The sequence below is a fragment of the Macrobrachium nipponense genome, chromosome 6, assembly GCF_015104395.2.
Source record: "Macrobrachium nipponense isolate FS-2020 chromosome 6, ASM1510439v2, whole genome shotgun sequence".
Taxonomy (NCBI): Eukaryota; Metazoa; Arthropoda; class Malacostraca; order Decapoda; family Palaemonidae; genus Macrobrachium; species Macrobrachium nipponense.
Window position 1 is genome coordinate 133,839,499 of NC_061108.1, and position 9,003 is coordinate 133,848,501.

Below are 9,003 nucleotides of genomic sequence, written 5' to 3' on the forward strand. Positions count from 1 at the left end.
TGAATTCATCGTGTGACACAAAATTTCCCCACCAGTCATCCATTTGGTTCGTCAAATGGGTGATTTGGCTTTCAAATGATTCCGGAATATCCATATTTATTCAACGAATGGAAGGCAAAATTGAATAAAAAAAAAAAATAGGGAATGAAATCAAACATCATTTCACGTGAGATTGTTTTGGCCAAAATCGATTTGGCGATTCGTATGTGTATGTGTGTGTGTGTGCTTTTGTACTCTGGCTCAGATGGAACTGTGATTTACATTTATATTTTATTTGTCCCACCCCACACACAACACCCCCACCCCCATCCCCCAAAAAAATAATAACTATGAAATGCTTTTGAAAAATACGTGCGAGGCAGTTGCTGGGAATTCGTAATTGGCAACAGACGATTCGAAAAAAAAAAAAAAAAATCTTTTTTTTTCTTATTTCTTTCCTTTTTTTGGTCTGGTAGGTGTTTTTTTTTTTTGAGGAAAATGTCTTTCTGTATTGAAAGAGAAGAAAGGAAAAATTCATTTCAACGCTTCACTAAATTGATTTTAAATTTATTTTTTCACTTTACGAAAAAGAACTAAATTTCCCACCACGAGCAAAGATCTCGTTAGGCCCTACCGTCATCTGATTCAGTATTTTTATTCATTCTTTTCCAGCTGTGAAAGGATAAGACTGGGGAGAATTTGAAAGAATATTTGACTTGTATCTTTTTTATTGCAAACTAACTAACAAACTCGTCTTGCAACTGTAAGCGTTTGACGCCAGATAATTCATTGCAAAATCAATCATCAATCAAACAAGATTGTAAGTTTGCATAAGCGTTTAGTGTTTGTTAATTATATTGAGAGTAAACAAGTAACGACTAACTGGCAACCCTTACAAACTCAACTCGTCTCAGTTCTAGAAATAAACAACCAACCCACCCACCCCCCACCCCCGCCCCCAACCCCCCAACCAACCTCCAAGGGTAATAAGCATCGATGCCACGAACAAATAAAATCGATAATATGAATGTCAGATTAAAAAAAAGAATTCTATTTATTTTATATAACTATTAGATTTTCTTTTGATGAAAGCAAATCCGATCATGGGGGAATTAATAATGGAAGATCTCTTTTCGTGCGTTCAAATTTATTTTCTATTTATTTATCGACATATTTTGTGAAAATGTTGTTTGTACTTCGATTATTGGGTTCGTATTATTTGAGAGAGAGAGAGAGAGAGAGAGAGAGAGAGAGAGACCTCAGCGGTCATGAAATTCCCCGGAGAGAGAGAGAGAGAGAGAGAGAGAGAGAGAAGCTCGTCCTTCATGGAATTTCCCGGAAAAAGTGAGAGAGAGAAGAATGAGAGAAAAAGAGAAAAGAGAAAAGAGAGAGAGAGAGAGGAGAGAGAGAGAGAGAGAGAGAATGTCGCAACAGGTGCATATTCTGCATCCCCCAACATTCAGGTCGACGCAGATGTTCTTTACGATACTGTTCACCTCAATATGACCAGGAGATGTATCTCATTCGAGGTTCGGAAGAAAAGGTTACCAAAACTACCTGACCATTTTTTTAAAAGCGTTTTTTCTTTTTTTCTTTTTTTTTTTTTTTTTTTTTTGCAAACAATCTTTTGCGAGGTTTAGAATTCATTAACACGTGAAGGTATATATTGGCCTTTTTTACTTTATAATGAACAATTTCATCCTTTTCAAATATTTGTGAAGAGAGACACATGAATTCCATTACGACATATTTTTGGTGTTTGTATATTGCAGTCTATTGCTTTTGCTCTTGATTGTTTAAACTCTCTCTCTCTCTCTCTCTCTCTCTCTCTCTCTCTCTCTCTCGTTTTTGACAGGTGTTCACCGCTTCCTTATCATACATAAAGAGTTAATATTATGACTCATTTACTGTCTAATTATATCCTAATCTCTCTCTCTCTCTCTCTCTCTCTCTCTCTCTCTCTCTCTCTCTCTCTCATTCGACCAGTGTTCATGGCTTCCTCACCGTTACATAAAATGAGTTAATTTCATTACTCATTTACTGTCTATTATCAAAATCTCTCTCTCTCTCTCATCTCTCTCTCTCTCTCTCTCTCTCTCTCTCTTACTTGACCAGTGCTCATGGCTTCCTCACCACACAATAAACGAGTTCATTTCGCTACACATTCAATCTCTAATTCGATCCGTAACTTTGATGACATTCATCATTAATCTCTCTCTCTCTCTCTCTCTCTCTCTCTCTCTCTCTCTCTCTCTCTCTCTCTCTGCTTAAAGGGACATCAACATCAACAGCTTCTGGTTGTAGGGTCACAATTCACAAAAGCTGAAAAATTCACGTTTGCTTTTACCGGTCGGTGTTAAATGCGTCTGTCTGTCTGTACTCGGGAACAACATTAATTAGAAAACAGTGCAGGCTATGATTATCAGTATGCATACATCGCAAACAAAAGAGTGGCCCCTTTACTGTGTTTGTTTGTTTGTTTGTTTGTTTGTATAGTGTTTTTACGTTGCATGGAACCGGTGGTTATTCAGCAACGGGACCAACGGCTATTAACGTGACTTCCGAACCACGTCGAGAGTGAACTTCTATCACCAGAAATACACATCTCTCGCTCCTCAATGGAATGGCCGAGAATCGAACCAGCGACCACCGAGGTGGGACGCCAACACTATACCAACCACGACACTGAGGCGCTATGCCTCTCTATTGTGCTATTGTGGAAAGGAATGGGATAAAATGTTACGTCTAAGGCCAAGTGCTAGGAGCCACGAGGTCATTTGGCGTTGAAAAGTTTGAAAAGTGTAACAGGAGTAAAACCTCAAAGCAGCTACATAATGGGAATATGGTCAGGAGATGGTGGAAAGTAAGACGAAAGATAGACTATGCAATAGAGGTGCCCGAGTAAAAGGAATGGGAGTTCACTGCAGCTGGGCAAAGAACGCAGCAAGTAACGCCTACATTGCACCGCGTGAGATGCACTGTTAGCTATAATCTGCCTACGGGAAACATCGCTTAATGAATACGTTTTTGTGGATCGTGTTCAGCCAACCATACTTCGGTACAGTCTTAGTATTGAAAACAAGTGACCAAAAATTCCTATCTTTCAGGGGGATGGAGAACAGAAAGGCTGCAGTCTCCATCCTTTTCTCGGGAGAGAGAGAGAGAGATTAGGATAATGCCATTATTCATATGCAAATAAACATCATCCATTGTTGGTAATACCCTCTCGCAGACCTCTTTTTACATATATATAAACTGGAGTACTACTGTAATTCATCCAAGTGTTTTATTCTCAGTATACATTCACGAAAAGAAACACCACGCAGAGGCAGCCAACGAAAAATACGAAAAAAAAAAATAAATAAAAAAACTCCCACACTCGAAATAAAGAACAAATATGGCCGCTCTGTAAATGTCACAGACATTTCTCCCGTCAAGGTAAAAATGCGAAACTCAGTTTTCCCTTACAAAGTTCTGTATATCATTTTACCCTTTCATTTTTACGCCGTCAATAAATAGGACGTTTTGGACAGAATATTTTTTGACATGAAGATATTTCAGTTGGGCGGTGTATATATATATATATATACATACGAGATATATGGTAAAGAGATGCTTAATATTGTTGTACGGTCTGTTTTTTTATTTTATTTTTCAGAGGGGGAAATGGAGCAGAGACGAGGCTGTGCCCTTCCTGACAAAGGCAGAAATTGCCTTTCAGAAAATGGAGAGAGGGAACATATTCTATCTTCTTTTTTATTGCTACTCTGATGCAATAGTAACGTCATAGTACTTGACCTAGAAAAAACTCATTTTATTTATCTTTTAGTTGTCTGTAGAAGACAACTGTTGTGCCCTCTTTGTCCGTCCGTCCTGTTTCCCTGTCAGCCCCCAGATCTTAAAAACTACTGAGGCTAGAGGGCTGCAAATTGGTATGTTGATCATCCACCCTCCAATCATCAAACGTACCAAATTGCAGCCCTCTAGCCTCTGTATTTTCTATTTTATTTACGGTTAAAGTTACCCGTAGTCGTGCACCCTGCAACGCTACAGGACAGGCCACCACCAGGCCGTGGCTGAAAGTTTCAATGGGCGCGCCGTGCTCCAATCATCAAACGTACCAAATTGGAGCCCTCTAGCCTCAGCAGTTTCTATTTTATTTACGGTAAACGTTAGCCAACGCTATAGGACAGGCCACCACCAGGCCGTGGCTGAAAGATTTATGGGCCGCGCCGAACTCCAATCATCAAACGTACCAAATCGCAGCCTCTAGCCTCAGTAGTTGCTATTTAATTACCATAAAAGTTAGTCGTAACGGTGCGTCTGGCAACGTCATAGGACAGGCCACCACCGGGCCGTGGCTGAAAGTTTCATGGGGCACGGCTCATTAAAGAAATCTTGATTGTCTCCTTGTTAATTACTTGTTTATTCCCTCGTGAAAAAAGGGTAGTATCAATGTTCACGCAAAAATTAGGTCGAACCTTTCTCGCAAGAATTCTCTTTTTATTTCATTCATTCATCGTACGAGAGAAAAATTTATTATAGGAGTGAAAATATACATAAACTTCCAAAATAATAAGAGAGAGACGAGAGAAGAGAGAGAGAGAGAGGAGAGAGAGAGAGAGAGAGAGAGAGAGAGAGAGAGAGAGAGAGAGATTTCTATTATATATTTACTACACCACAGAGGATTTCTTCAGCAATAATAATAATAAAACACTATAGAAGAGAAAACCATTCGCTGTCAGTTTTTAATATTAATCATCAGCCTGAAACCGAAGTGTATATATATACGTATATAGATATATATATATATATATATATATATATATATATATATATATATATATATATTCATACATTTTATATATATATACATATATATATATATATATATATATATATATATATACATATAATATCTCATTAAAGATCACCACAGGGAGGAAGTTCTTTTCTATATACAAGGCCTCCTTTAATTAAACTCAAATAAGATTATTGGCCCTAATGACTTTTCTCGGCGCCCAGCAGAAATCCGTTACTCGCCAAATTAATTAGTTTCGGGGGTAATCGATGATTCCCGTATCGGTGGCTATTATAAATTTATATATCATTAGATTTTTTATCTAGTTTATAATTAACCTGTTTTCATGATGCGTCTGTATACCTTCTATAGGAGACTTTGTTTGCATGGACGTGTGTATTTTTGGGAAGGTATATTAAAACGGTTTTATCAAAATTTTATTATAAAATGTTATAAGGAAGTTTTATGAAGAAGTTGTATTAAAAATCGTTATGAAAGTTGTATTAATATATTCGTTTAAAAAGTTGTACTAATATATGGGTTTAAATAGTTCTATTAGACTTGGTTATATAAAAAAATGTATAGGAACGTTGATGAACAAGTTGTTTTAAAAAAATGGTTATAAAAAGTATTAATAAATCCGTTTAAAAAGTTGTATAAGAATTGGTTATAAAAAGTTGTATTAATGAATGCGTTTAAAAAGTTGTATTAAAATTGGTTATAAAAAATTGTATTAGAAAGTTTATGAAGTATTAAAAAATTATTCTAAAAAGTTGTATCAATATGTGGTTATATGAAAGTTGTATTAAAACTAGTTATAAAAAATTGTATAAGAAGCTTAAGAACTAGTTGTATTAAAAATGGTTCTAAAAAGTTGTATTAACATGTGGTTATGTAAAAAAAAGTTGTATTGAAAATTGTTATAAAAACGTTACATAAAACAGATTATGAACATAAAAACGTTATTTTAAACATTTTATGAACAAGTTGTATTAAAAATTGATATAAAAAGTTGCATTAATAAGTGGTTATAAAAATGTTGTATTAAAAATGGTTATAAAAAAGTTATAAAAACAGTTCATGAACAAGTTTCATTAAAAATGTTATTAAAAATTATTATAAAAAGTTGTATTTAAAAGTGGTGATAAAAAGGTTGTATTCAAAAATGTCTATTAAAAGTTGTATAAAGGAATGGTTATAAAAAAGTTGTATTAAAAATGGTTATCAAGTGGTATTCATAAATGGGTATAAAAAATTTATATAAATTTTTTTAATGAGTTGTATTAAAAATGGTTACACAGTTTTTTTTAAACAGTTGTAATAAAATTCATTATAAAACTTTTCATTAAAAAAATCTATAAAAAAAAGTTGTATTAAAATACGGTTATAAAAAATCTGCATTAAAAATAGCTATACTAAAGTTACATTAAAAATGGTTATAAAAAGTTGTATCAATAGATGGTTATAAAAAGCTGTATTAGGATAATGGAATGCCTTTATATCAATGTGTAAGACATTCTCTCTCTCTCTCTCTCTCTCTCTCTCTCTCTCTCTCTCTCTCTCTCTCTCTCTCTCTCTCTCTCTCCTGTATTTGATGTATTTATAATTAGCATGAAAAAGTCTTGATGTGATGAAAATTAATATTCCTGGAAACAGTTCCAGAGAAAGCCTCCCTACCACCACCACCCCCCCTCAACCTCACCCTCTTTTTAACAAATTTCTGGAACTGGAAAAACTCCAAAAGGTTTCTATATAGGTGGAAGCCACGCCCCTTTCCCAACCTGTAGCCACGCCCCTTTCCTAAAGTTCGTGTCCAAATCTATTTATTCACACTAATTTTCCATAGTTTAGCACCAGACTTCTTCGTCTATATGAAATTAAAGTGATTTACCCATAAAAATAGTTAAAATACAACTCATTCTTCTTCGTAAGAGTTATACCACTGTTCTTTATCCTTCTGTATTTGTAAGAATTATTACATGAATCATTGCCGTACTTTCCTTCATTTACCTATTTATTAATCTTTTTTAATAAATAAGATTTCTTTTCGTATTTCCCTTAACCTTCTCTTAGTTCCTAATGAACACCATAATATTCTTTGGAAGCTTGAATTTCAAATCAATATCCCATTGTGGGCTTGTTTTATGTGAATATGGTTCATCTTCTGAGTAACAATAAATAATAATAACTAATATCCCAATCGTCAGAAACGAGGTAATATAAAACATGTGTATAATAAAAAGCTAAAATCAAGAGCGAAGTGGTTCTCGTTTGTGGCATCATAATTTCTCCTTAATAATATACTTGAGGCGAGCGTTTTCTCGTTAAATATTTTCTTGAGCACTTAATGGACGATACGCTTCGTATACTCTGCTGGAGCATTTTGCTTCCAGATTTTGCGTGGGCCAGATTTCCACGCCTTAAATATTTCGTGGAATTAGCTGGGAACTTCCAGTTTGCACTATTAAAAACAGTTGCATGATTAAAATCCAGTTTACCCTCTCAAAACAGCTGTATAATTAAAAGGGAGTCAGAATGCATTTCTTAAAACAGCTGTGTCATTAAAAGTGGGTCAGAATGCATTTCTTAAAAATAGCTGTGTCATTAAAAGTGAGTCAGAATCCATTTCTTAAAAACAGCTGTCATTAAAAGTGAGTCAGAATCCATTTCTTAAAAACAGTTGTGTCATTACAAGTAAGTCAGAATGCATTTCTTAAAAACAGCTGTGTCCTTAAAAGTGAGTCAGAATGCATTTCTTAAAAACACTTGTGTCATTAAAAGTAAGTCGGAGTGTATGTATTTCTTAAGTGATTTGCACTGAATGTGGTGAAAAGCTAACTTTTGAGTCAACTTATTTTTCTTGAACCGATGTTAATTCATGAAAATAAACACAAATACGCGAAACAATATTTATATGACAACAAATGCTCATATATGGAAAACGTTCCTTATAAGCACGAACAAAATTTAGCCACTATCCGATCAACAAATTCGCAATGATTTCGTATCTTCGTATCTGGTCAAATGTGTAGTGATCCACCAAGCTGAGATGTCATTCTTTTATTTTTTCTGAGTAAAAGAGGTTCTCTGACCTGGACCTTCGACTATCTTGGTTGTGAGTGGTACAACTCTGCTTGGAGGTCATTTAAGCAGAATTTTCGTAGGATTAGCTATTCTAGTTTATGTCAATTTGTTTGACTTCGTGTTCGTATTTTCTATTTTGTGACTCATTTTCAATAATAAGTAGTTAGTTACAAAATCTGTCGATATTTACTAGCAATTGTATTTATATATATATATATATATATATATATATATATATATATATATATATATATATATATATATATACAGAGAGAGAGAGAGAGTTTGAATTTGTTCTTTCAATTTTACCACCTTATTAATGAAGAGAGAGAGAGTGAGAGAGAGATGGAATTTGCTCTTCAATTTTACCACCTTCTTAATAAAGAGAGAGAGAGAGAGAGAGAGAGAGAGAGAGAGAGAGAGAGAGAGAGAGAGAGAGTTTGCTCTTCATTTCTATATCCCAACCCAATTTTTAATGTAAATGATGAACCAATTTATTAAAATGATAAAAGATATTCACTCATAGTCCATAGACAATTTATTTGTATATGCTTTTTGAATAAACAGACGTGAAGCTTTTTAGTCTGGGCTCATCGCATCCTAAAACAGTAATAAAGATCACTAAGAATTGGAAAAAAACAGGAATTAAAAAAAAATAAAAATAGGAATTTAAGATAATTTTTAAAAATTAATAAAAAAACAGGTAGAGTTTTGTCCGAGGTCCCCAGTTGCACGACATCGTATAAATTTTTCCTTAATCACCTCACTTGACCCCCTGAACATTTTTGGGGGAGAATATTTTTCACGCGAACATTTCGCGCATAATACACACCGGCAGCTACGCTACTCTGCCCGTCTGGAAATTTTTGCTTCCCAAAAAATTGTAGTCCATAAATTTCCACCTTTTAAAAAAATCTTTGCCCGGATTAAATTTAAGGCCTTATGGTGCCACAGTCCTTTAAAATACACAAACCAAACCTTTTAAAATACACTAACAAAACTCATAATGAACTATGAAAAAGATAGTCCTTTAGGAGTATCCAAAAGATTATGGATTATGGAGAAGATATTCCATTACGACTGTCATTATAATAATGTATTGGGAGAGGATAATTCTTTAAGATGCACTATCAAAATAT